Raw genomic sequence first — 27,462 nt, forward strand, 5'->3', positions numbered from 1 at the left:
TTGGGCTCCATGATCACTGCAGATGGTGACACCAGCCACGAAATTAAAAGACGCCTGCTTCTTCAGAGAAAAGCAATGACAAACCTAGACAGCATCTTAAAAAATAGAGACATCACCTTGCCAACAAAGGTCCGTATAGTAAAGCTATGGTTTTCCCAGTCGTGATGTATGGAAGTGAGAGCTGGACCATAAAGAAGGCTGATCGCCGAAGAATTGATGCTTTTGAATTATGGTGCTGGAGGAGACTCTTGAGAGTCCCATGGACTGCAAGAAGATCAAGCCTCTCCATTCTTAAGGAAACCAGCCCTGAGTGCTCACTGGAAGGGCAGATCCTGAAGCTGAGACTCCAATACTTTGGCCACCTCATGAGAAGAGAAGACTCCCTGGAAAAGACCCTGATGTTGGGAAAGATGGAGGGCACAAGGAGAAGGGGACGACAGAGGACGAGATGGTTGGACAGTGTTCTCGAAGCTACTAACATGAGTTTGACCAAACTGCGGGAGGCAGTGGAAGACAGTAGTTCCTGGCATGCTCTGGTCCCTGGGGTCACAAAGAGTCGGATACGACTAAAAGACTAAACACAACAAAGCACTGAACATTCTCAGTGTTTTTAAGGTTTTAGGGTTCTCCCTGAGCATAATCAAGCTTCAAATTTGCTCCTAATTGATTCATTTACTGTAAGCTTTTCTCCCTCTCTCATAGCACTAGAGCTCATGCTCTTTAAAGAAGAGCAATTTGCCATTTCTCTAAAGTGATGGTCACTTTGGTGTCAGATATAAGAAGTGTCATGGCTATGGTGGGAGCTGAGATTACACATGCAGAATCAATTTCCAAAAAGCTCTTGTTCGTGGTTCTTCCTGTTTTAGCCATGTGCTTATGAAAGATAACAGCTTCTAAAGAAGTGTGACACTTTAGTACAGTTCTTAATACTTCATAAATATTATGGTGCAATTAGCTGGCATTTAAAAGACTGTATGGTGTCAAGTTGGATCTCAACGAAGTCTAGTGTTAAGCATATGTGATACAACTTAACTTTTCACTCTTTGAATTCTTTCTCAGTCCAGGATGAGCGGTTGGCTGAAAGTGCTTTCATCATATTATTACTGCAGTGCTGTGGCATAAAACATTAATTGTGTAATAGCACTATAAATTATTGAAAACTGACCCCCTTTCCCCCAAACCTGAAAAACTATGAATGAATACTGAATGACGGCAGTGTCTCCAAAACCAAGGGAGAGGAGAGACTTAGGGATTGAATGTCTCGCCGAGTGAAATTGACTTTGCCAGCATGAGTCTTAAGAGCCACACCAGCCAAACTAAGCAAAAGCAACCCATTAACATTGAGAGAGACCTTGGAGTGGATACAAAAGAGCACCACATTTATTCCACCTCTCAAAAGATTAGCACAGCAGTCACTGTAGCTACAGTGTGGTTTTGTGGTTACGCTTGCCCTGCACTCCAGTACACAGCAGGGTGTTCAAAGAACTCCTGCCCACCCTGGTTTTTAACATACCAACTTCTACCCTATTTCTGACATCTTGGCAACCTTATGTCAAGTTCAGTGTGGAATGGCCTATGACTGAGAGTGTAGAGCCACGGAGCAGTTAGAGAGCTGAGGAGAGAAAGGTTCGGTGCCCTGGCAGTCAAAGCTACTTGTCATTTACCTGTCCCAGAAACTTTCTAAAATCTCAGTACAGTGGTACCTTGGGTTAAGAACTTAATTTGTTCTGGAGGTCCATTCTTAACCTGAAACTGTTCTTAACGTGAGGTACCACTTTAGCTAATGAGGCCTCCCATTGCTGCTGCACCACCGCCACACAATTTCTGTTCTCATCCTGAAGCAAAGTTCTTAACCCGAGGTGCTATTTCTGGGACAGTGGAGTCTGTAACCTGAAGTGTCTGTAACCTGAAGCATATGTAATCAGAGGTAACACTGTAATTGTGTGTGTGTGTGTGTGTGTGTGTGTGTGAGAGAGAGAGAGAGAGAGAGAGAGAGAGAGAGAGAGAAGGAGAGAGGGAGAGAGAAGGCAAGTTTAAATGAAATCTCCCACAAATTCAGAATTTAAATTGGAATTAGCTTTCCAATATTTGTTGTGGAGCTAAAGGTACAAAAATGACAATTACATTGCATAGGGTGAAATGTATAAGAGCCCCAAGTTATTGGGAATGGGAAGGAACCCAGGGAACACCCTGGGTGTTCAGCTTAGCAGCAATGTAGCTAGCTTGCAGTGAGCATGGGCAGATAGGAGGGCTTCAGGGAGGAGAAAGATCTTGCCCACTAACTTCTGCAAAGGTCATGTGAATCCAACCTCATGCACTAGTGGGATGGGTCTTTCCTGTCCTCTCCTTCCTCCCAACTACCAGAATATATGGGGGGGGGTATGTGGAGTGGCCAACGGAAGATGTGGTCCCATTCCATGGGCACATACTATGTTTCCCTCCCCCCCCCTCCAAAAAAAAAAATCCTTTCACTGTCACTAATGATAGGACCAATGTTGGAAAGTCCTGTGAGAAGCTGTTTATATGATCACTTTTGTCCATGAGATTTTCTCATGTCTGAGATAGGAAGGGGTGCTATGAAGCAGAAAGTAGCAAGCAGACTTCTCCAGCTCTGGATATGCTCACCATGTGGACAAGTATGTGGCCTGCTCAGCTGAACTGAGGCTACAGAAATGACTTTCCTGCAATCATTTCAAGCCCAGCATGATGGCCTCTTCCAGGAGTAAGGACCCCCCCCCCTTCTATGGAAACTTCTATTGGTACATCCAACATTCCTCAGATGAAAAATAGGGACTTTTCTCACCCCCACTAGGGCTGCCATATTTTGCCGTATTTCCCCGGACATTACCCGGATCTCAAAGGCGGAATTGACATCTGGGGAGACAAAGGTGGCATCTTTGTCAAGTCAATTGGAAAATCACGGGGTTTTTTTTGGCATTTTTGAAGAAGAAGAAAAAAGGCTCAACAACTTTGGGTTTTCTTTTTAAAAAGGGGGGTGAAGGGGGAAAAAGCTCAACCACCTTTAGGCTGTCCTGGCAACAAATACCGTATTTTTTTTCGCTCTATAACACGCACCCGACCATAACACGCACATAGTTTTTAGAGGAGGAAAATCCGTAGGCATGCCACCTGTAGGCATTCCCTCCATAACACGCACAGACATTTCCCCTTACTTCTTAGGAGGAAAAAAGTGAGTGTTATGGTGCAAAAAACACGGTAAGTGAAAATCCCCAGCCATTGGATGGGGCTGAGGTTTAATATGCCAATTATTGCAGCGGAAGCAGGAGGAGAGCTAGAAGAAACTCTGATGCTTGGGCTAAATGGAGAATAAGGCACTAAGTGGGATATCAAAAGCCATCTAATTACAAGTTATTAAATTGCAGTTAAATCAGAAAGTAATTATTCTTTTTTTAAAAAAAATAATAATCTGAGCTTCATTATATTTGTGACATAGCTGTATCGTGTTCCCAGTCTTTGCAAGTCCTTCATTTTCCTACTTTGCATCGGCCCTTTAATGAAACCCACATCAGTTGCATTTGAAACATGAAATGTAAAAGAAGCATCCAAATTAATTATGCAGCTCTCGGCTCTGTACCAGACAGTGAGCTGCAATCATTCTTTGACTTCTAGAAAGGACAGGGACATATAATACCTTTTAAAATGCTTTCCAAAGAAAAAAGAGAGAGAAGTCCTGTTACAAAACATTATTGTACCTCAGCAGATGGTTTGAAGAGATGCCTTTTTTATTTAAAAATGGGGGGGGGAGACTGTTTCCTTTCATATGCTGACTTGAGTGATTTTAGTTCTTATTACTGTCATCTGTTAGCGGCAGGGGAAAAAATTGAAAGCATGTGATTTTCCATACGGCAGGAACATCAGCACGAAGCCAATCTCAGAGGCTCACAAGTTTAATTTACTGTGTAAAAATATGCAGTAGAATGAAGCCCGCTGACTCTTAGGCTCCTCATTTCAAACAACTTCATTTCTGTGCTGAAATCCTCTATGGCTCTTAGTCATATTGTGCCTCAAATAAATAAAGCCACGAATTGAAGAGTTGATCAAAGGTGGGCTGATTGAAAGGCCTGCCTGGAAAGTCAGATGTAGCACCGGTGCTCTGCTAGCTCCACTTGAAGGTTCAAAAGGCTCTTCCTTCCTCGCAGGGCTGCAGTAATATTTTGCTTCTGTCCTAGGGCATGGACATTTATCTCAGTGGGTGGGAACTAGCAAATTGTCTTCATTCGCCGCTTGAAAGGTGTGCTGAAGCTTGATGAAGAACCAATGCCCCTTTGCCCCAAAGATTTTGTTCCAGCTGTCCTGGCCTTATTTAGGACCCTAGTACGCCCTCACTCACTTGGCAGAGCCAGTTAACCACATTCTTTTGATCTGCACAATTGGCACCTACAGATCTAAAGCAGTGTGGATCCCAATTCCGAAAAGATGAAACAAAACCAGATACTTGCAAATCTAGGGGTAGAGCTGTCGAAGGTGCAAGTGCTGAATTTGATTTGGTTTAATATTAACAATAACAACAAATATCACCAGTCCAGCCATGAGGCTGGTAAGACTACTTGTTTTAGGTGGCAGAAGCTCCTTGGCGGCACCCGCATTGTCCCACCTGCCCCGACACCTCCACCAACAACGTAGAAGCACTGCTGCTATTGGTGCCAATTTTGGGCACCCCAACTTGGTGTGATCTTGCCCCAATCAGGCACTGGTGGGAGTGCTGCTTCTCCACCAGTGGCAGATGAGACAGGGTATGTGGTGGTGGCAGAACAGGAGGCAGCAGGAGCCAGAGAGGGGGTGGAAGGAGTGGCGGTCACAGTAGGCCAAGGCTGACAGCAAAACATTAAAAACAACATTCCCACCAATGTAATAATATTTTTTTAAAAACCCACAATAACATTTAAGTACCTAAAAAGTACCTTACAAATTGCTACAGAACCTACTTATCCAACAGATCACTGAGTTCTGCAGGAGAGGGCATCCTGCAGATACCATCATCATCAGATCACAGATCACATTTGTCTCCACTGACTGAACTCCAAAACTTATGTAAGCCATGATTTCCAGACTGCCTGAGGTTCATAGTTTTGTCTCATGGAAGTCTTGGAATGAACAGGATACATTATTTTTGCAGTTCAGTCAGCAGATCCCTTCAAAAACCATGATCAAATTTGTGTACACAGATGTACTCTCTGAATTTTTAATTGTTTTGTTGTCATTCCATTTTAAAATCCTCAAGACCCACAAGGATCTAGGACTGGGATCAATGTTTCCATGTTGCTGGTATCCCAATTATTTGATTATGTGCAGCCTATCAACATAAACTTTACTTTGATGCTTATTTTGCAGGAGCCCATGCAAAATCATGCAACTTGAGAATGAAACATTTGAATTTGACTGAATTTGACTTTTGCACAGACACCATGGAAAAACAGAGTGTGTGTGTGTGCACGTGGGCATCTGAACCACAGTCTGAAAGAGGTTGACGACCAAGGATCTTACATCCAGCAAAGCTGAATGTTGGAAGATTCAGGGCAGAGAAGAGAAACTACTTCTTCACGCAGTTCATAGTTAAACTATGGAACTCACTCACACAAGAAAGCAGTCGTGGCCACAATCCTGGGTGGCTTTAAAAGAGGATTAGACAAATACTGTGCAGGGAGGAGAAGGCTAACAGTGGCTATCAGCTATGAAAGCTAAGGTCTGCCTCCCACCACCGTAGGCAGAAATGTTTCTGAATACCAGTTTCTGGAAGCTGCAGGAGAGGAAAGTGCTTTTGCACTCCAGTACTTCTTACAGACTTCCCACAGGCCGCTGAGAGAACAAGATGCTGGACTAAATTAAGGTCACCAGATTTTTAAAAAAGAATCCAGGGACACTTCTTTTTGTTTTGGAAAAAAGAAAAGAAAAGTTCTTTTTTTAAAAAAAAATTAAAAATTAAGAAGTAATGTCTTCTCTTTTGTGGCCTCCTCTGTTGCGTGGCCTTCCTCTGGGCCCCAACCTGCTCTCTTGGAGCGCTGGCTGCCGTGGAGTAGGCTCGGATCAGGCCTGGGCTCAGCCATGTGTCCTTGCCCTCCCAGTGCCCTTCTCCCTCTCGTATTCAAATGGCATGGCAAGGTCAGGGCTCCCCTCTTTTTCCTCCTTCCTCTCTCTCTCTCTTCCTTCTCCTCTCCTCCTCCCTGCGTCGGCCCTGGAGCGCCACTGGGCAGTCAGCTGGGTGGCCGGGTGCTCTTGCTCCCAGCTCGATTTGGGTCACGGGGGGGGGGGTCAGCGGTTCCCCCAGTTGACACGGTGGGTGTCCCCAGTTCCCCCTTGGCAGTGACGGCGGCGGCGGCAGCAGTCTCAGCAGCCCAGAGCCAGCCTGGTAGTGCACTTGGCTCTGGCTGGCTTCAGGAGCTGCTGGCTGCCATGGTGCCCGCCATTTTGCCTCCCCAGTAGTCCCCATATGATGTGTCTTGTGCCGTTGAACCAATCACACAACATTCATTCCCTACTAATAAATCTACAGCACTTAAAATATACATCCGGGGACATTAAATGAAATCTGGAGACATTCTGGGGATGGATTTTGTCTGGGGACAGATTTGTAAATCTGGGGACTGTCCGCGGGAAATGGGGACGTCTGGTAACCATAGAGAAAATGGGCCATTGACCTGGTCCAGCACAATCATCTTATGTTCTATTTTGTCATACCCTGACTGTGGACTTCCTGTATGCATCTTGTTGGCTACTGTGGGAAAGATGCTGGTCTGATCCAGCACAGCAATTACAAAGCAGAAAGGGAAGAGCGTATTTTCATTTACACTGCAATAGGCTAGCTGTAGGTTGGAACTAACATGAGCCAACAAAGGTGGAAGAACTCTAGAGCTGCCAACTGGACACTGGCAAAATAAGGAACACGCTGTTAGAGGATGCAAAAGGGTCTTGCAATTAAACCAGATCTTTTGAAGGCACTTGCCTTTTATTACTCAAGCACTTAAGCTTTCCTTTCAGGGATTAATTTTTTCCCCTGGTTTTAGTAGAGCCAAATTAATTATTTTACTGCTTATCTTCAATCTACACCTCAAGGTCAGTGAATGTCTGTCAGCATTCAGCTGGGTAAATGATCCTTTATTCATAAGACTGCAACCCTGCTGAAGCCTTTTCTTAGGATGTCTAGTCTATTAATCCGGTTGCTAATTGACTCTTTAATGATGCAGTGAGAAAGCAAAGAAAATCTGAAGTTCTGAAAGGACACTGAGAAAAGCACGGCGGCTAAGCCAGCCTCACTACACAGTGATGAAATAGATTTCTATAAAAAGAAAACCAAGAGGCTCAAAGCGGATGGAAAGCTCCTAAGCAAGTGTGCATTCTTCTCAGCTCTCAGAGCCAGTTTCTACATCTGATTTTTGGAGACTCGGGGAAATGTTCTGTGTTTACAGGGTTAAATGCGATGTGATCAAATGGTAACACCTTTTGTCACCTCTTATGGAACTAGACAAGAGAATTAGAGCTGCACATTACTCAGTTACTCAATGCATGGACCAGGGTGTGCAAAGTCAGAAACAGCATCGGTCTGGAAAATGTGCCATGTGGCCCAACCTCAACCCAGCTCTTAAAACTATAATAGGAAAATGACCTTTTTTGCTTCAATTAAGTATTTGAAACATACAACATGCAGACATAAACATAGTTTATAGGGGGTGTAATATATTTGATACTGATGAACCCTCAAGAATACAAGCAACAATGTGAGCCGTAGTTTTAATTGCAGAGATGTATAACCAATATAGGGACACGGGTGGCGCTGTGGGTTAAACCACAGAGCCTAGGACTTGCCGATCAGAAGGTCAGCGGTTCGAATCCCCACAACGGGGTGAGCTCCCATTGCTCGGTCCCAGCTCCTGCCAACCTAGCAGTTTGAAAGCACATCAAAGTGCAAGTAGATAAATAGGTACCACTCCGGCGGGAAGGTAAACGGCGTTTCCGAGCGCTGCTCTGGTTCGCCAGAAGCGGCTCAGTCTTGCTGGCCACATGACCTGGAAGCTGTACGCCGGCTCCCTCGGCCAATAAAGCGAGATGAGCGTCGCAACCCCAGAGTCAGCCACAACTTATCTCTATTCACTTTTTTCATGCCACACATAATTTTATAAGCTTCTCTCATGCTGCCTCTTACTTGCCTTTTCTCTAAAAAGTCTCGAAAGCTGTGACCTTTCTTCATATGCGAGTCACTTCATCTCCTCTATCATTTTGGTGGCCCTTTTCTGAACCTTTCCCAACTCTTCAAAATCCTTTTTGAGGTGAGGCAGTATCACTAGGATATGCCTAAGTTATTCCGTACGTTAAGAGTAGTGCCTTTGGCTTCTTGAACTACATGATTTGTTCAGTTAAAGGGTTGAGCTGACATGCTTCTGTTTGAAAACACAATTAATTCAGAGCAACAAGTTGGATATTCCGGTTGCTTTTGACTACTTTTATAGAAGTGCTATCTAATTTATTCCTCCACTTCTGGAAATTTACATTGATTAGAATGCCCATTTGATTTAAAAAGATTCCCCTCTTCTACTTTCTCACTTGCATGAATGACATTCACAAGTGACACATTCCAGGCTAAAAGGAAGTTTTGACAGTCAGTTGGGAGGGGAGGGGCCCTTTTAATGTGACTTAAAACCTGGGAGTGCTAACATGCCATGTTATGCGACAAAGGCATTCTTTGTACAGTTGGCCATTCATTTGCTAGAGCTATGACACACTATGAGGATTGTGTTATAAACGATGCTGAAGAATCTATGGAAGGATTAAACAGCGTTCCTTCCATACCACCCACAGTTTCCACCACTCATTGTTGCACAGAAGAAAGGGAAAGGAAACCAACAGAAACCAATTATATGTCTGGGACAGATCAAACTGGTCCTTCCTTTGAATCCAGCTTGCTAGCTTCTACTGCCTACTATTTGTTCCTGCGTCCGCTTCTGTAGTGCCATTCTATTAAAACCCAGACCGCTGCCACCGCCCCACTCCATAAGTGACTACTATTACTTCCATTTTAAAAGCCAGAACCCACACAGTTGCTTCCCCCCTCTTGCAGGATGCTAGTAATGGTAAGGCACTGACACAGTTAAACCACCCACAAACACTCCACAAATATTTGTTTATTGGAAAGTAAAATGTGGAGAGGGCTCCAGGACTGAAATGTGTCTCATTAACAAGAGGCTTGAAAGTGCTGTGGTTGAACTCTGGCAAAGGCTCCTAGTAGTACAATACTGAAGTGTTTGGGAAGTCATCAACCAGTCCTTTTAAGATCAAAAACACATGATATAACCACAAGCTGCACTTTATGAAATCTGAAACTGTAGCATGAAGAGTGGCCTAATTTAATCCATGTGGTCCTCTGCGTTTGAAGTTAATAGACCTATTCTTCCTGTGTGGGAATGCAATATGGCCTTTAATGAAATGATAGCCATGCCTTGCCAAATCATTTATCCTTGGGGACTAATTCTATTTGTACTTACGCTAGAGATAATTCATGGATTCCATAAGGTCTTCTTGTCTCTCTCACACACATTATGAAGAGATAATGAATTTCAGTCTTCAAAAATTTTCCTACCTTCAGGGGTAATGGTAAGAGCAGAATCTGATTGGGCCCACATGTGTGCCACAGTTCTTAGCAGTGAGGGGCAAAACAAAGTCACAGGCCAGGAGAGAACTTTGCATTTCAGCCACACCACCAGCTTTTTGTTCCTCTACTACTATTCAAGTAAGCAACCTCATAAAAGTGTTTATAAATTCTGTTTAATTGGCTGGCTTTATGTTGTTTTCTCATCCCCCCCCCCACCACCACCCCCGCAATCCCAGTATCTTTCCCCCTTGAGAATCTCATGGCTCAGGAACACAGCAGATAATTAGATTACCAGCTCAGGTATTTGAGCTTTACAGCAGACCTCACAAACCATATACTGTGGCTTTTTAAGAGACCTAATTCAAACAGTAAAAAGCCTCTGCACAGTCTGTTTCTTTTACCCATCCATAACCAGACTTTTATTTAGATAAGCCAGACCTGCATAACATGTGACCCATTGTGCTGAAACACGTCCTGTATGACGGCTTCTGGCTTCATTGCATCAGAAGCGGTTTAGTCCTGCTGGCCCCATGACCTGGCAAGCTGTCTGTGGACAAATGCCGGCTTCCTTGGCCAGAAAGTGAGATGAGCGCCGCAACCCCATAGTCGCCTTTGACTGGACTTAACCGTCAGGGGTCCTTTACCTTTACCTTAACTTATGACAGCTCACCATACATGACCTCTCCTTTTTGCTTATTTTCCAAAATATCAACCATGATAATTCGGAATTTCTCAAGAGAAATAGCAGAGAACGATTAATTGTATAAAATAGAGCAGAAAGGGGCATCCTGTTAATACTAATCAGCAAAACCAAAATCCCCCCCCCCAAAAAAAATATATTGCTTCTGGCCTGGCCGTGTCTTCCTGCTCACATTGCTTCAGCACTTTCAAGATATTTACGTCTCTTTTCAAGCCTTTATTCATGCCCTCTAGACATCATATGGGTACATGTGATTAAAGATGGAATAAAATTTCATACTCCAACAGATGTTCAAAGAAACATAATCAGTGTGATCACTCAAGAAAGATGCAGCTAAGAGACTGACACCTTTCTCCAGCAAATGCAGATCAGGTGCAGAGTTACAGGTGGTGTACATCCATATGGAAAGCATCTGGGGCCTGATTCAAATAAGTTGTGCTAGCAGAAACCAGTGCAACAAGTCCTGCTAGTGTAATGGGACTTCCCCTCCTCTTCTCCCACTGTGTAAATCTGGTTGGGAGAGCCACTGGAACAGGGCAAGAAGAATTGCTTACACTAATGGAATGAAGGCTTTTGTACAACGCTGATTTCCACCTCCAGTGTGATCATCCATATTCACTCTTTTGAATTGCTAATCATGCCTAAAGTGTTCTTTAGATGCCTATATCTGGATCATATGCAAGTCAATCACTCTAAGATATATGGAAGTGAATTCCTCAAGAAGCAATGGAACTCACTTCTGACTGAATATGCTTAGGAACTGATTGTTAATCTCTTACAAAAGGCTTCTCAGACCAGTGACTTTTACTCAGAGAGTATATCCATTGCAATTCATGGACTTGAGTTCATTATGCCCATTAATTTCAATTGGTCTACTCTGGGTAAAAGTTCACTGACTACAACTCCAGGTGCGTTTTGGTTTTGTGGCCCACGTTGCCTTAAAAAGACAACTTTTACTTGCAGCCAAGAGGATTGTTTGCAGAGTTGTTTTGTTGTATCATGCACATAGTATCCTAAGATGGCACTGCAGTAAAAAAATGAAAACAAACCCTGATAATATACTGTACAATGCGATCAGTGGTGATGACTTACATAGCCAGATGCTCAACACTTACAACTTCAATTTCACACTGATTCAGATTGCAGTGTAACATAAGAAAATAAGAGGAACCTGTCTTGATCAGACCAAAGCCGCACCTAGTCTAGTATTCCATTTCCAACAGGTGCCAACCAAATGCTCAAAAGCAGGAAATGAGGGCAATATACTGTTGTTGTCCAGTGACTCCACTACAATTCTATTCAATATTTTCATATGGCTCAAGTGGAAAATTCATACAAAGGAAATCAAAATGCAATAATAATTAGGAAATGTCCAGCAAATAGCAATCTTGAGTCCTTGCTATGTAAATATTCTTGTATGTTTTCTCCACTTTTTCAGTTAAGACTGAGCTTACCTAATGAACACTTCCTCACGTACACTTTCTAGCCTTCTCTACTGAAAACTTCCTGTCATGTTTCCACTAGTTCCTAGGCCATTAATTGTCTGGGGATTTTTCCCCCTTTAGTTAAGTCAAAATCAACATCCTTTCATACTGACTGTCAACATATAACAGCCTTTGGCCTGCAGTGAATCCAACCTGAAGGACACAAATGCAAATATTTCTGGTAGGGTGTTACCTAAAGTCCACTCTCAGCTAATATAATAAATAAAACCAGGATTTTCTACATCCTTGTTCCCTTCCTAAAGCCACATTTCTTTGAAATCTTGTAAATATTAGAACATATGAAATCACTAAATTCAGCTTTCGCTGCAGGAAATCTACCCTTCATTAGATATTATGGCCTCTACATAATGACTTGCCCCCATCACAGCCAAGAGAGCATTGTGGGACCCAAAACACAGTGTTTTCATGCCAGTGCATGAACTCTTCCAGGAACAAACTGATGCTAGCATGAAAGCTGTCTATACTGGCACCCGAGTGTGATGTCTGGCACAAGATAAAATTGTTCTAATTTTGACATAGTTGTGCACAAGCCAGTCTTGTTGGCTTCAAGTAAAACCTCTCTGAAAGTAATTGTGCATAAGATTGCTGTAGTTACCCTGTACCCTGAGAAAAAAAAATGGGGACAAGCTATGTACTTCCACATACACACTCCCTTTGTGTGTGTATGTGAACACATGTGGTTCATTTTTAAACATAATTCAAACCTTGCATTTGATACACTGCATGCATACAACTGAATTTGTGTTTCATTATTCATTACACAGGAAGTCCTCAACTTATGTGGTTGTTACGTTCTCGGGATCATGCCTAAAGCCAAAATTGCATATAGACAAAACACATTAGGTGCAATGGTGAGTAGGATTGCCAAAATATTTTCTCCCAGATGCCCACCCACTTTCTGCCTCCTTTCATTTTATTTTTTGCTGAGTGCGCACAAGTTAAATGCACATGAATTGTGGGCTTATTGTGCAGATTTATGGCGTGACCACATTTTGGGACAATTTGTACTGTTCTGGTCACCACACTTCAAAAAAGAGGCTATTATAGAGCTGAAATGGTATAGAAAAGGGCAAACAAATTTGCCGAAGAGCTAGACCAACTCCTCTTTGAGGAAAAGTTACATTGTTTTGGGCTTTATAGTTTAGATAATTGGTAAAGGGGGACATGACAGGAGTGAATACAATTAATTTTAGTGTGGAGAAGAGATGGGGAAGTTTTTCTCCCTTTCTCTCATAATCCTAGAACCTGGGGTCATCCAATGCAATGGAATGGTGGGAGATTTAGGACAGGTGAGAAGAAGAACCTCTCTGTGAAGGCATAGCTAAATTATGGAATTCTCCACCACAAGGAGAAGTGGTGGTCTCCACTTTGGATCGTTTAAGAATGAGATTAGACCAATTCATGGAAGATAAACTACTAGTCATAAAGGATATAGCTGTGAACATGAGCAGAGTAGTTGTTGTTGCTTTCATTCCCCCCCCAAAGATATTTATTAAAGTTTTTAAAACTATAACAATGAAAAAAATAAAAAATAAAAAGAAACAAAATACAACATAAAAACAGTTAAAAAACAGATAATTTTCCATAACATATCTTCCTTACGCTTATTTCCCCAGACCTCCTCATACCTCCCTTCTTTGTATTCCACTTCAATTTGTTAGTTCAGCAAATCCTTACCATTAAGCTTTTACCCATTTATAAACCATTTTTTTCGTATCTCCTAAAGCATTACAGCTGGAAACCCCTTAGTTTCTATCCAACATCCTTCTAACATTCATTAATTTTACAATATTTCTGTAAATAGTCTTTAAATTTCTTCCAGTCTTCTTTCACCAACTCTTCTCCCTGGTCTCGGATTCTGCCAGTCATTTCTGCCAATTCCATGTAGTCAATCACCTTCATCTGCCATTCTTCCAGAGTGGGTAAATCTTGTGTCTTCCAATACTTTGCAATGAGTATTCTTGCTGCTGTTGTAGCATACATAAAAAAAGTTCTATCCTTCTTTGGCATCAATTGGCCGACAATGCCCAGGAGAAAGGCCTCTGGTTTCTTCAGAAAGGTATATTTAAATACCTTTTCCCTTAACTGGGAAAAGTTGTTGTTGCTTTCATGTCCCGCTTGTGGCAGGCTTCCCATAGGCATCTTGTTTGGCCACTATGAAATCACAATGTTGGACTAGATAGGCCCTTGATCTCAACCAGCGGGGCTTTTCTTGTGTCCTCATGCCAGCACTTTCCCATTAGGAGCTGTGCAAGTACTGTAAAGCCAATCTAGCAGCGTCTGCTAGTTCAGGCATGTCCAAAGCCCATTTGGGGGGCCTAATCCGGGGGCCACCAATTGATTTAATCCTTCCCAGGGTAAAATCCTAAAAAAAGGTCAGCAACTTTGGTCGGCCCTCACGCATGTTCACTTCATCAAATCTGGCCCTCTTTGAAAAAAGTTTGGGCACCCCTGTGCTAGTTAGTTAATTAGCAGCGCCATTTTTTACCCCGCATTTCCTCCAATGACTGCAAAGTTCTCAATCTCTACATTTTATCATCACAGCCATTTTCAGAAGTAGGCACAATGATTTGCCCAAAGGCGGGTGGCGCTGTGGGTTAAAGCCTCAGCGCCTAGGGCTTGCCGATCGAAAGGTCGGCGGTTCGAATCCCCGCGGCGGGGTGCGCTCCCGCTGCTCGGTCCCAGCGCCTGCCAACCTAGCAGTTCGAAAGCACCCCCGGGTGCAAGTAGATAAATAGGTACCGCTTACCAGCGGGAAGGTAAACGGCGTTCCGTGTGCTGCGCTGGCTCGCCAGATGCAGCTTTGTCATGCTGGCCACGTGACCTGGAAGTGTCTCCGGACAGCGCTGGCCCCCGGCCAATAGATGTGAGATGGGCGCACAAACCCCAGAGTCTGTCAAGACTGGCCCGTTCAGGCAGGGGTACCTTTACCTTTACCTAGTGAGCTGGGTACACACACTGGCTTCCACATTTTTATATCTGAGTCAATTTAATACTGGGTGGGGGTGCCATGAATGACAAATACAATAAAGCTAAAGAAAATTACCAAAGGCGGCAATTCTATACAGTCCTACACCCCATGGAAATCAGTGGGACTTTCTTCTGAGTGGAAAACTATAGATCACACTATTATTCCCTCAAGCAATGTGTCTTCAAACAGCCTAGCTGTATGTATAAATTGCTTTGAAGAGGGGCTTGTAAGTGAGGTGGCAAAAGGTGCTTAAGAGTAGTACTGAGTGCCCAGCTTCCTAGTACTTGAGAACAATTCAACATTGAAAATAGGCTCTTGTGTCCCTCCAAGTCCCTTAATATGTCTGCAATACATAATCAGCTGTACAAGTTAAAACTGAAGGATATTTGCAGTTGTTAAATGGAAACAAGGTATGACAACATGACTTTTTTTTTAAAAAAAAGTATTGCTCAATTTATAGAGCAACTGTAGACCTCTTCAGTTAATAGGAGGTTTTTTTAATAGTAATATGGGAAAGAGACTACAGATGTTTAAGAGAAAGAAATTTAGAATCAAAGGAAGTAAACTGTAATGAGACATTCTGCATTTCACTTAAACATCTGTAAAATTACCTAAAGGAATGGATTGAGCTGAAAAAGAAACTTTAACTGATGTTAAATCTAGGAAACCAGTGGCCCTCCAGATATTGTTGAATTATAACTCCCTTAACCCCTCGCCCTTTGGCCTGCTGCCTGGGACTGATGGATCCCTCAACATCTCAAGGGCATCAAATTGGTGGTTCTTCCTCTACACCAGTGTTCCCCAACCTTGGGCCTCCAGCTGTTTTTGGACTACAACTCCCATCATCCCTCGCTAGCAAGACCAGTGGTCAAGGATGATGGGAATTGTAGTCCAAAAACAGCTGGAGGCCCAAGGTTGGGGAACACTGCTCTACACCATGAGACAATTGTTATCAACCCATAAAGCACTATTTAGCTGGTGGCCATGTTGTTCTTAGCAGGAATGAGAGCCATTATTGTCTCTGGGCAACACCCAGGGATGCATGAACCCACGAGTCCCCTTACCCTTCTCTCCTCTGCAGCCCCTGTACGACCCACCCAAATTTGCTCCAGAAGGGCTGTAGAGTGGTGGGGGAATCCCTTCCACCAAAGTGCCTATTCCAGTGCTGGATTTTACCCTCTGTTATGAGAATGTGGAAGTGGAATCTAAATGCCAAATCGTAAACATACAGGAGATGTCAAAGCAGGCCCTGATCCAACTCATGTGAGGTGCCCTTTATTTCCTGCTGGCTTCTCATAATAAGAGAGCCCTGTTGGCAGTGGCAGCTTCAAAAGTTCAAGCCAATTTTAAACCTTTTCAGTAGTATGATGAATCACTTTGATTTTATTGTTATTGTGTATTGTGTATATATTACTTTGCTGCTGCTGTTATTTATACCCCACTTTCCCCCCTGATAGTAACTCAAGGCAGCTTACAGATAAAAATATAGAAAAAATTCCAATAATTAAGAAAACAATTAAATATTGATTAAATTAAAAGTACACATGCATCTATTAAAAGCATATAGATAATTACAATAAAAGCAGCACAGTACCCCAAAGCAAAAAAAAACAAAAAACACCTATTACCACTCCTTTAATTATTTGTTCTCCATTGTGACCCATGGTTGAAACAGTAAAGATTAATTGACAGACTGACTTTGCTCACTTACACAAGAGTAAGCTTGATCAATCTCAGCAGGAGCTATTTCAGGGTAAACATTAGATAACCAATTACAAAGCATCATTACACTTTAGGCTTCCACAGTCCTATGAACCTGATGCTATTATCACACATGCAGAGGAGGAGGAGGAGGAGAAGAAGAAGAAGAGGAGGAGGAGGAGGAGGAGTTTGGACTGGATATCCCGCCTTTCACTCCCCTTAAGGAGTCTCAAAGCAGCTAACATTCTCCTTTCCCTTCCTCCCCCACAACAAACACTCTGTGAGGTGAGTGGGGCTGAGAGACTTCAGAGAAGTGTGACTAGCCCAAGGTCACCCAGCAGCTGCAGGTGGAGGACCAGGGAAGCGAACCCGGTTCACCAGATTACGAGTCCACCGCTCTTAACCACTACACCACGCTGACAGAGGAAGGAGGGAGAAGAGGAAGGAGGGGGTTTCTGGACAAATCCAGACGGCACAATGCTTTGGACAAGCCATGGTCAAAGTGATTAGAATTACAGCTTAAGACAATGAAATGAGCCACCAGTAATAAACACTTATAAAAGGCCCAACATAATGTAATGTTGGCTGTTTTGCAATGCTATGACAGCAGGGTTTATAGGCCCTGCTTGGCCCAAGTGCCATGAAGCTTCTGCCCTCTCAGAATTCATCAGTGGCCAGCAATACTAAAATATGTTTTGTTTGTTTTATTTGTAATTTTTTTTAAAAAAATAAATAAAAAATCAATAAAGGAAGCATTTTATTTAAAAAAAAAAACCCCTATAACCCCAAAACGTTATTTCCTTCCTTTTTACACAACAGTTCTACCCCAACCTCAGCTTACTTAAAGAGCATGGTAGCAGGAATCTGCCTTTGATTCTACTTATGGGTGTTCCTGCCGCTTGCTTTTGTGAGAGCTGGAACGTGCAATCTATTTCAATTTGTACAGATTTGCTAAAATGCCTTTAAAGGTTTCCATGAACAAGTAGATTGTCTGGACTTTGTTCTATACGCCTGCTTTAACATTCACTTCTATATCTGAGTATTTTCTTTCTTACTTTTCAGCCCAATTTCCGCGACTCAAAACCTTGAAAATGGTAATAGTGGCAATTATGTCATTGAGAATGTGGCTCAGCTCTCAGGTTACGGTTTCACACCTGGGTGTCATTATTCTCTTCCATATCAATTCATTATTTAAGGACTTATTATTTGAAAGGACTCACCATGCTCTGGCAATTAGAGTCACAGAGATTCAGTCTGCATTAAGCGTATTTATTTTGCTTTCCTAGCTTATCATGCCAGAATCATTAATGCCATTTAGTGTAATGGTCACCGGCCACTTCTGAACTGCCAATACTGTCCACTTTCCATATAAACCACAATTTTAAAAAGCATACGATTAAGTGCATATGTGTTTCTCACAGGTACCAAACACAAAAGGTGCAATATGCTCAATTGAAATGCATGGGACTTATGCCATTGTCCTCAATGGGATGCAGATTGCATCAGGAAAAGGTTGTGTAGGAACAATGTAATAAAAGAGTTCTAAAGAACATTGCCTTATTAATATGTGGCACATATTTTCCTTTCTTTCTTTCCTTTCTTCCTTATTGAAGTAAACATGGTGCAATCTGAAAATGGATGGGCTTTCATTGTTGTATGAAGCATTGGAAATAGATCCATGCTGTTTTTTAAAAAAGGAATCATGTTCTTTCAGTCTTCATAAAACAGAATAAAGTAATTTAATTAGGATAGCGGTATATCCTCTCAAACCACAGATATCCTAATAAGGGCTGGACAAAATTGACAAGGGTCGTTTTTCAGGCGTTCCAGCCAACTTGAAATTAGCTGTTTCATTTCAGAAATATTTATCTTTGGTGAGGTAAAATGATTTCAGGACCCAAAGAACTGGGGTGGCCACCATTTTGCTTCTCAAAGAAAGTCCTCTTCTACAGTGCCTTTTGAATTTTGAGGAATTGGCTGCTTCTTTTGCCATTGACTGGAGAGACTGCTGCTATTCTGGACAGCAGTTGAATGTCTACAGAAAAAACAAAACACTTTTACAGAGTGGGTGGATCATTCCTGCACCAGCTCATTTTATTTGAGAAGCACGGCGCTTAATCACCCTTACAAAAGAAAAGTAGTGACTGATGGAGGCTTGTACAAAATGTAAAGAACCAAAGTTCCATTTTATGCAACCCCATTTTTGATTATTTTAAACAAATATTTAACAATGTCTTGAAAAAATCCTTCAAATTATATATTCAAAAGTTTAAAAAACATCCCACACAGGTGTGTTTTCTTGGGGGGGGGGGACATTGAGTGCAGCCCTTGCATATCTAATCAAACATAAGCCCCATGAGTACAGTGGCACTTACATCCAAGTAAACCTATTGCAAAATTGGTGGAAAGGTCTCGAGAAACGAAGTCAGGATAAGGTGATTTCACAGAATGATTTATTCTTGAATTACTGAGTCAATTTCTTGATTTATTTATTGGTCATGTCACTAATGCTAATCCTAATTAGAGAAGTTAGTTCAAAAATTATTTAGTACTTATGCCAGCAGCACGGAGCAATGACACCACTTCTGGGAGCCAGAACTACGCCTAGGCTGAGTACACAAAGTTTTGCAGGAATCCTGCCATTGTGTACCTGGTCTGCTGGCTGATGCAACCATTTCATCTCACTTGCTGGGATAATGTTGATGGGAGTGGCAGGCAGATCGTACATGCTGTGACTCTGATCTGCATATGTCAGAGCATTCCAGCTCCTGAGCTGGGCTGGGGCCAAGCAGTGACCATTTCACTTTCTTCATTCTGTTTTCCCAGAAATGATTTCTTGTTCACACAGACATTCACTCCACAAATTACTGGTTTGTACAACAGGTGGGAGAGGGAGAAGTTAGCTGTCAGATGTCATTCAATAGCAGGGAGGAAAATAGAAAAGCAAATTAGTGGTAGAGTACCAGCTTTGCATGCAGGAAAAAATGTCCTTTTTAAAAATTAGCCCGGCACTCTGACAAGAAGAACCACTCCAAGCTTCTGCAGGAGCCTCTGCCATCCTTACTATTCCAGAATACCTCAGGCCATGGCGTATGCTGCTTTTGGGCCCAGAAACATAAAGATGGAGGCTACAGCTGCTTCGCTCAGTACTTCTCTGCTTTGTTGAGTGTCACCCACCCCTTGGCTATGCCATTGAGCCTGCTATTGCTGCTGCCTGGCCTATTAAAACTCACGGGGGGGGGGTTACAGACAGTGAAGATGGGGTGCAACACTTAGAGATGGGAGGAAAAATTGATTCAGGTAGCATTTAAAGGCAAATCTACTTAAAACACAGTGCAAACCGAAACACAGCCATCCATAGAAATTTGCACTTCTCTAGGTTTTGCAATGCAGTTCTACAGTCAAATAATGTATACTGCGATGTGTGCATAAAAAAGTACTGTATATATAAGTGATAAACTACCAAAATGCCTTATACTGAGGAAACTTGATTTACAAAAATGTGTGTGTTGGTCCAAATTGCATAAATCAATGTGTATATCAGGAGAAATTTGCACTAGAATGCGGGTGGGTTTTCCTAAGGTCTTAAAAAAAAAATCACAAACTGATGTGGAAATATGGAAAACTGGCCTTAAGATTAAAAAAATGAGAAACTGAGTAAAACCAAAACAGAGAGATACACTCTTCCCTAACAACACTCTCCCTAGTGTTTAGCAAAAAGTATTTTTTAGAGAGGTGTCTTATTATGTGTTGTTGTTGTTGCTGCTGCTAATTGAATTTACACACCACCCTATACTCGGAGGTCTCAGGGCAGTTCACAGAACAAAATCAAAATATAAAACCACAAAATATATAATCAAAATAAAAACAACCCCTCAATAACTTCCCTCCCAGAAAAAGCCACCAACATTTTAAAAGGGCATAGTATGTTGTTTGAATAATCGTGTACAACTTATAAAAGAAATGGCTAGAAAAAATGTCTAAATCTTCACATTTCAAGTGGGAAGGTACGTTTATTCACTAAAGATATTCAAGAATCCCCCCATGTGTTTTTGTAATTTGTTTGTTTTGCCCATAATTATTTGAAGTATTTAGATTAAGTTAATTGCACTTGAACATCTAGCTGAATTTTGTGGGATTTCTTTCTGTAAATAAACATGGTTACATTAATTAAATATAAGCAGCTGTCTTTAGTTTTCAAACCAAAAACTGAGTGCTACTTTAAAAATTAGGAATACATGATAGCTACAGTTACAGTGCTTCAATTCTGTTTATTATTATAATTCAATCACCCCAATACATTTTTTTTCTGAAGAAAAGATGCGTTCTTGAATTTCTAAGGTGACGATTCCACAGGCTGAATAAGTAAGTTGGAGAAGAATGTATCAAATCATCTCTGCCAGGCAAGGTACTATGCCCTTCTTTCATTATTTTTTTTAAATGATATTTATTAAGCATTTTAAAATTACAGAAAAAACAAAAAGACAAAGAAGAAGAAAAACAAGGGAAAAACAAACAGCAATTAAACAATACAAATTGATAAAAATCAAAAGCAAAAAGCAAAACCAAAACACATAACACATCAAAATCAAAAAACAAAAGTAAACCACAAAAATTTAAAAACAGATCCAATATTCTCAAATCCTTAACTGTCATTACCTTATTTCACTGACCTCCTCACACCTCCCTTTTTTGTATTCTAGTTATTAATTATCACAGCAAATCCTTCCCATTTTTCATAATATTCTGTCATTAAATTACCTTAATCTATTTTAACCTTATCTTACTATAAAAAACCCTAAAACTTAAAACTTAAATCTTATTTATACCAATTTATCATAACCATAACATATTCTTGCATAGTTCTTTTTAACATTTCTGCTAAAGCCAAATAATTTCGTTCCAACATTTTTCTAATACTCATTAATTTTACAAAACAATCCTAAATAAAAAAAATTAAAAACTTTCTTCCAATCTTCATCCAACGTCTCTTCCTCCTGGTCCCGGGTTTTGTCAGTCCTTTCTATCCCATCCATCTAGTTCATTAACCTGGTAATCTTATGTCCGAAGCCCTTAAGTCTCTTCCATGTCCCTTCTGCAGATCTTCTTCATATTTATACCTGTACTTTACTTTGTCTCCTGGTCCTTTCACTCGTGGAAACTCCAGCTTGACAGTATTTTTGTCCCTTCTTGACAGATCAGCCCCTTTTCCATAGTCCACACTGAACTCCATGTGGTATTTAAAAGCATGTTTCAAGGTCCCTCCAGAGTTGAGGTCCCCCACAACCCCAAACTCCTCATGGCCCATTGCCATACTTGAAAAGTCAAGACATCCCTGCATAGGGGGGTCTATCCAGCCCCCCATCTCCAAGCCAAACAAAACTCTATCTCTCCAAATCTGGCTTTTTCCAAGTTCATTTGTCAGATCCAACAACTCATGTTCCTGCTGGGCCACAGCTCCCTCCATCTCTGCCACCCGAGGTCCTGCAACAACCTCCTCGCTCATCTGATCTGTCAAAGCACACTCCGGAGTTGATTCCTGGGTGGGCTCTATATAGATACCCACTACCTGTCCAAAATTTCTAATCACAACAGTCATCAAATCCGTCTTCTCATGTAACTGTTCCAATAAAGCACTTGTCTTGCAGAAAGCACGCACCAGAGCCTCTGAATACATTGTTATGCAAGGTCAGAAGTGTGTTCCCACGATCTTAATCTGTTTGCAGCTGCGAAGCTCCCCAGTTCAAATCTAATAACAGTTTCACAAGCTCCCTCTAGGGGAAGAACTTCTATTTGTATCAATCTCATTCTTTTCTTTTCTTTTTTAACAGCAGATCTAACAACAAAGTTTCCTTTTTCAGATATTTGGTCAATATTTGTTCCTTTAAAATGCGAAAGAGAACAATGGAATCACTATGTTTCTCTTCTTTTAACTGTCTGTCAAAAACATTTGTCTATAGTCAATGAACTTCCCAAAAACATCTGTCCTGACACCCCACTCCCAGGTTCAAGACGGTGGAAAATTACTTTTCTTTACACTCTCTTCTGCAGGTTTAAACAGTCCAGAAAAAATCCCCCCTCTTCTCCTGCTTCCGAAGGGGGTTCAGTAGTTTTAGATGATGAAAGTTGATCCTTTAGAAACGATTTTCTAAACTCTAGTTTGCCATGTCTTTGCTTTAATCTATCTACAAGAAACAGAAGGCTGACTTCCTGTTTAGACCTTCCCGCTTCAGTGCCAAATTAAGAGGAATTTCTTAATCCAATTTTCCGTTCTACTCACAGATCGTTGTTTAAAGTCCAATTGTCCAAATTTGATCTGCTCATGGGTTTTTGTAGCCAAATTGTCCCAGGAAAAAGGTAGCGCTCTCCGGCAACGGCTGTGTGGCTTTGCTCCATGGAAGAAGCAGTTGACTCTCAGCACCACGCCACTAGCCCCTCTTCGCTCCGGAGCCCATAATTGGGTTCCTTTACGAATTGGGGGGGCGCGAAAGGTGCCCGCCGAGTCCCATGGTCACAGGCTTCATCCGCCTGTGATTTTTTAAAGGGTCCCCGCTTCGCCGTAGTGGAACAGACCCGTTTTCTGTGGAGCCAGTCCCTCCGGATCAGAGGGAATCCGCCATTACCGATGGCGCCACCCCGGAAGTCTTTATGCCCTTCTTTCAGTATGGTAGGCAGAGAACCCAAAAATCTTGCAGGTAACACCCGCGTATCTTGACTTCAGGAAGGCATTTGACAAAGTCCCCCATGATATTCTTGCGAGGAAGCCGGTAAAATGTGCATTGAACAAGGTAACTGTTAGGTGGATTTGTGGTTGGTTGGTTGACTGACTGAACCCAATGAGTACTCATTAATGGTTCCTCGTCATCCTGGGGGGAAAGTGACAAATGGGGTGCTGCAGGGTTCTGTTCTGGCCCCATTGTTGTTCAACGTCTTTATAAATTACTTGGACAAAGGAACTGAGGGGATGCACATCAAATTTTCAGATGACACTAAACTGGGAGGGGTAACAAATGCTGCAGACAATAGAATTGGGATTCAGGATGACCTTAACAGATTGGAGAACTGGGCACAAACTCACAAAATGAATTTCAATAGGGACAAATGTAAGGTTCTGCACTTAGGCAGGAAGAACCAGATGCACTAATAGAAGATGGAGGGCATCTGGCTTACTAGTAAAGGTAAAGGGACCATTAGGTCCAGTCGCGGATCACTCTGGGGTTGCGGCACTCATCTCGCTTTATTGGCCGAGGGAGCCAGCATACAGCTTCCGGGTCGTGTGGCCAGGAGGACTAAGCCGCCTCTGGCGAACCAGAGCAGTGCACGGAAACACCGTTTACCTTCCCGCTGAAGTGGTACCTATTTATCTACTTGCACTTGGGGGTGCTTTCGAACTGCTAGGTTGGCAGGAGGCTTACTAGTAGTACATGCAAAAAGGATCTAGGGGTCTTAGCGGACCACGAGCTTAACATGGGTAACGCAGCAGCAAAAATAGCTAATGCAACAGAAGTATAGTGTCAAGATCAAGGGAAGCTATTTCACAGTGGAACGGACTCCCTCAGGAGGTGGGGGACTCTCCTTCATTGGAGGGTTCTAAGCAGAGGTTGATTCACCATCTGTCATGGATACTTTAGTTGAGATTCCTGCATTGCAGAGGGTTGAAGACCTTTCGGGGTACATTCCAACTCTCCGATTCTATGATAAAAGAGGATTCGGGTCCTGACAAGAATGCAGCATGATTGGCTGTGACCCACCCACCTCGTCTAATAAGCAGAACCTAGGACACGGGTGGTGCTGTGGGTTAAACCACTGACCCTCTTGGGCTTGCTGATCAGAAGGTCGGCGGTTCGAATCCCTGTGACGGGGTGAGCTCCCGTTGCTCGGTCCCTGCTCCTGCCAACCTAGCAGTTCGAAAGCACGTCAAAGTGCAAGTAGATAAATAGGTACCACTCTGGAAGGAAGGTAAACGGCGTTTCCGTGCGCTGCTCTGGTTCGCCAGAAGCGGCTTAGTCATGCTGCCCACATGACCCGGAAGCTGTACGCTGGCTCCCTCGGCCTGTAAAGCGAGATGAGCGCTGCAACCCCAGAGTCATTCATGACTGGACCTAACGGTCAGGGGTCCCTTTACCTTTACCTAGGACCAGCTGGTGCAGGGTTCCACTTATTCGATGAGGTGGGTAGCCATAGAAAACTCACCTCCTTCCATGCCCTAGGAAGAGCAAGGCAAGAAGCTGATGCTGTCTGTATTCTTATGATGGCAGAATGTAAATGCCGTTATTTGTCAAAGGATTTGTGCTATTTTGCAAGCCATTCCACCTGCCGAACTATTGCTAATTGTGACACAGATCACTGAAAGCACCAAATCCTTATTATTTATTGTTGTTTGTCATTTGTTGTCTAGTCTTGAGAAGGAAAAGAAATGAAAAAGATGGTATAAATGAAGTTATCTAAAAGTAGCAAATCTTACCTAGCTGAATGGGTTTTGCCGTTCTGAAAGGGATTAAATGTTAGCTGATTTGGGCGCACTCTTCTGAATGATTGTTCAGTGGCAACTGAGATCAAAGTATGTTGAAAACAACGCTGCTTCTTTTAAATCAAGCAGTAAACATGGGAGAGATGGAGAGAAGGCCCACGTGTTTTGACGCAAGGAAAGCACAGACTCCAAGCTATTAATAAAACATTGGACAGCACCTATAAATAATTGACAGTTGTCATCTAGCTGTTTCTTGGTTATTCGTTGGTTGAGAGTTGGTCTTTTATATTGGTGCTATCTAATCTTGTTACATCACTTGCACTTCTCAACTCAAACATTAATATGTTTGCTTCTGACATGTGATACAGCCTGACTTCTCAGAGATATCACACACCGCTGAACTGCTCCAGTCAAGAGCAATGTAATTGTCATTGGCAGACAGAAATATTACAGCCAGACAGAAGAGTGTAAATAATGAAAAGGCGAATCTTCAATACAGCACAAAGAAATCACCATAATTAGAGAGAGAGATCTTTTCAACCACAGCCACTGTACATCATTCCTGAATTAGAACAGCAATACACTAAATGGAAAGGCCCTGTTCATTACGCCAGCACCTGCACTCTTTTGATTATATATCGCAAAGCTCCAGAGCAGGTGTGTGGGTCACCGAGAAGAAATTTGGTAGATTACATATATGCATTTTAGTATTCTCCTTTTAATGCTAGTTTTAAACACCTGTAGAGGTGGGTGGCACTGCAATTTAGCTGAGAGTATAATACAGTCATATATAGCAAGACTAAGCACACCTAATTGCCATATTTTAATGATGTACAGACAATCTAAGGGCACAATTAACCAGCAGGATGCAGTCATAAAAAGGAAAGCTGAAAAGAGGTGATGAAATATAAATGCTTGGAGATTAAACCTACAATAAATTTGTGATAAAAAATGATTGTGCATCAACTGACAACACAAGCATATATAACACTAACAAGCCTTAATAGCAGGGAAATTAAAATCTCAAATGCTACATTCGCTGGTCTCTCAAAGCATACAACAGCAAAAGGCATACAATCTATCACTGGTAATGGTTTGGAACCATTTATAACTAGCATTTGGGAGAATATACCCAACTTCTAACATCTAACCACTCAGCTGATTGCAAGTTTTCAGCATGACTTGTAAATTGGCAAGGGGCAGAAAGTGACAAATGAAAATACTTGTTAAAAAAGGCAATGGTAAAATATATATTTTTTAAAAAATGAGGAGGCGAGGGAGGAGTAAGGAAAAGGTTATTCCTAGCAGGCGGTGGTTCATATTCTTGCTCTTTGGTTGCACAATCCACTAATTATGACTGAGGAAGTCCTGCCATTTTAAATTATTATTTCTAGAGATTTATAGCTTACTTTCAAACTTGCCTCTTGGATAAAAAAACAAAACAAAAAAACCCTCTTTCACATTCTCAGTGAAAGGCAAGTGAGCTCTCTCTTTATGAGGACTAGTTTGAAGAGGCATTTGAGGAGATGCCATAGGAATGAAAAGGGGGACATTATTAATTTCACCTGTCTTAAATGTTGCTAATCTCTCTCTTGGCTGGAGGGCAGGGTATGGTTGTCTGATAAAAGAATCTTGCCTGAGATAAATTGGACCACAATGATTATATTCCAGTCAATTCTGCCACGAAGGGTTTGGAGGAGATGGAAAACCCAGAAGAGCTTTGAGGATAGGGTCTGGGAATCAGCAGCCTGGGATCCATTGATCAGTTTGGTAAGTACATATTGCTTGCACTGGTCTCAAGTCTTCCCACTCCTCTCTCAAAAGACAATTCTCAGACATCATTGTATTGTAATCTATCTTGTTGTTGAGAATAATCTGTGAGGGGATCAACTGTCAAATCAAGTGGAAATTGAAATGGTGCTTCCAGTATTTTCCAGGTGTTAAAATGCTATGGATGGAGATTGTTGAAAGGGATGTATAGGAAGAACCAATAGGTCACACAGAAAGAGCCAGCAAGACACTGTAGTTGTCCATGCATACAGCTGGGAATGCATGTGTCTAATACATCACCATCACAAGCAACTAATCAGAGCTGTATTCAGATAATGGATTTCACTTCCCCAAGCTGGAGGTGACAAGGGGACCCTTTTGGCTACAGGTCATTAAAGCCACTTTGAAGGTGAACCTGAACATCCTTCCAGGTTGTCAATAGTGCTGGACGATCCTCGTGCTGTCACTTTTGCATTTGGTAAGGAATCGGGTTTAGAAGTAGTCAGAAGGGGTTCCAGTGCTCCTGAAAAACGGAAGAGCTTCAGAAGAGCTTATTTTCTGGCTTTGCACATCCAAAACAAGTCCTGCAATGGGCAAAGAGAGCTTGCAATGCTGTGGCTGGGCAGATTTTGCCGACATTTGTGCTGTTATCACCTGGAAGATCAAGATCATCTGAGTAATTGATCAGATTTGCAGTCGGTGCTTATGCTATAGAGCATCAGTCGGCAAATTAAGGTCCGTGGG

The 27,462-nt window shown here is 42.1% G+C and overlaps 1 long non-coding RNA gene across 1 annotated transcript; it reads left to right on the plus strand.

Moving 5' to 3' along the window:
• Positions 1 to 5,111: 5,111 nt before the first annotated feature.
• Positions 5,112 to 26,824, plus strand: LOC308597906. Its single transcript, XR_014013274.1, has 3 exons — positions 5,112 to 5,286; positions 12,571 to 12,657; positions 26,620 to 26,824. It is a non-coding gene; the product is annotated as an uncharacterized lncRNA (long non-coding RNA).
• Positions 26,825 to 27,462: the final 638 nt, after the last annotated feature.

This window comes from Podarcis bocagei (assembly GCF_964188305.1).
Source record: "Podarcis bocagei genome assembly, chromosome: 11".
Taxonomy (NCBI): domain Eukaryota; kingdom Metazoa; phylum Chordata; class Lepidosauria; order Squamata; family Lacertidae; genus Podarcis; species Podarcis bocagei.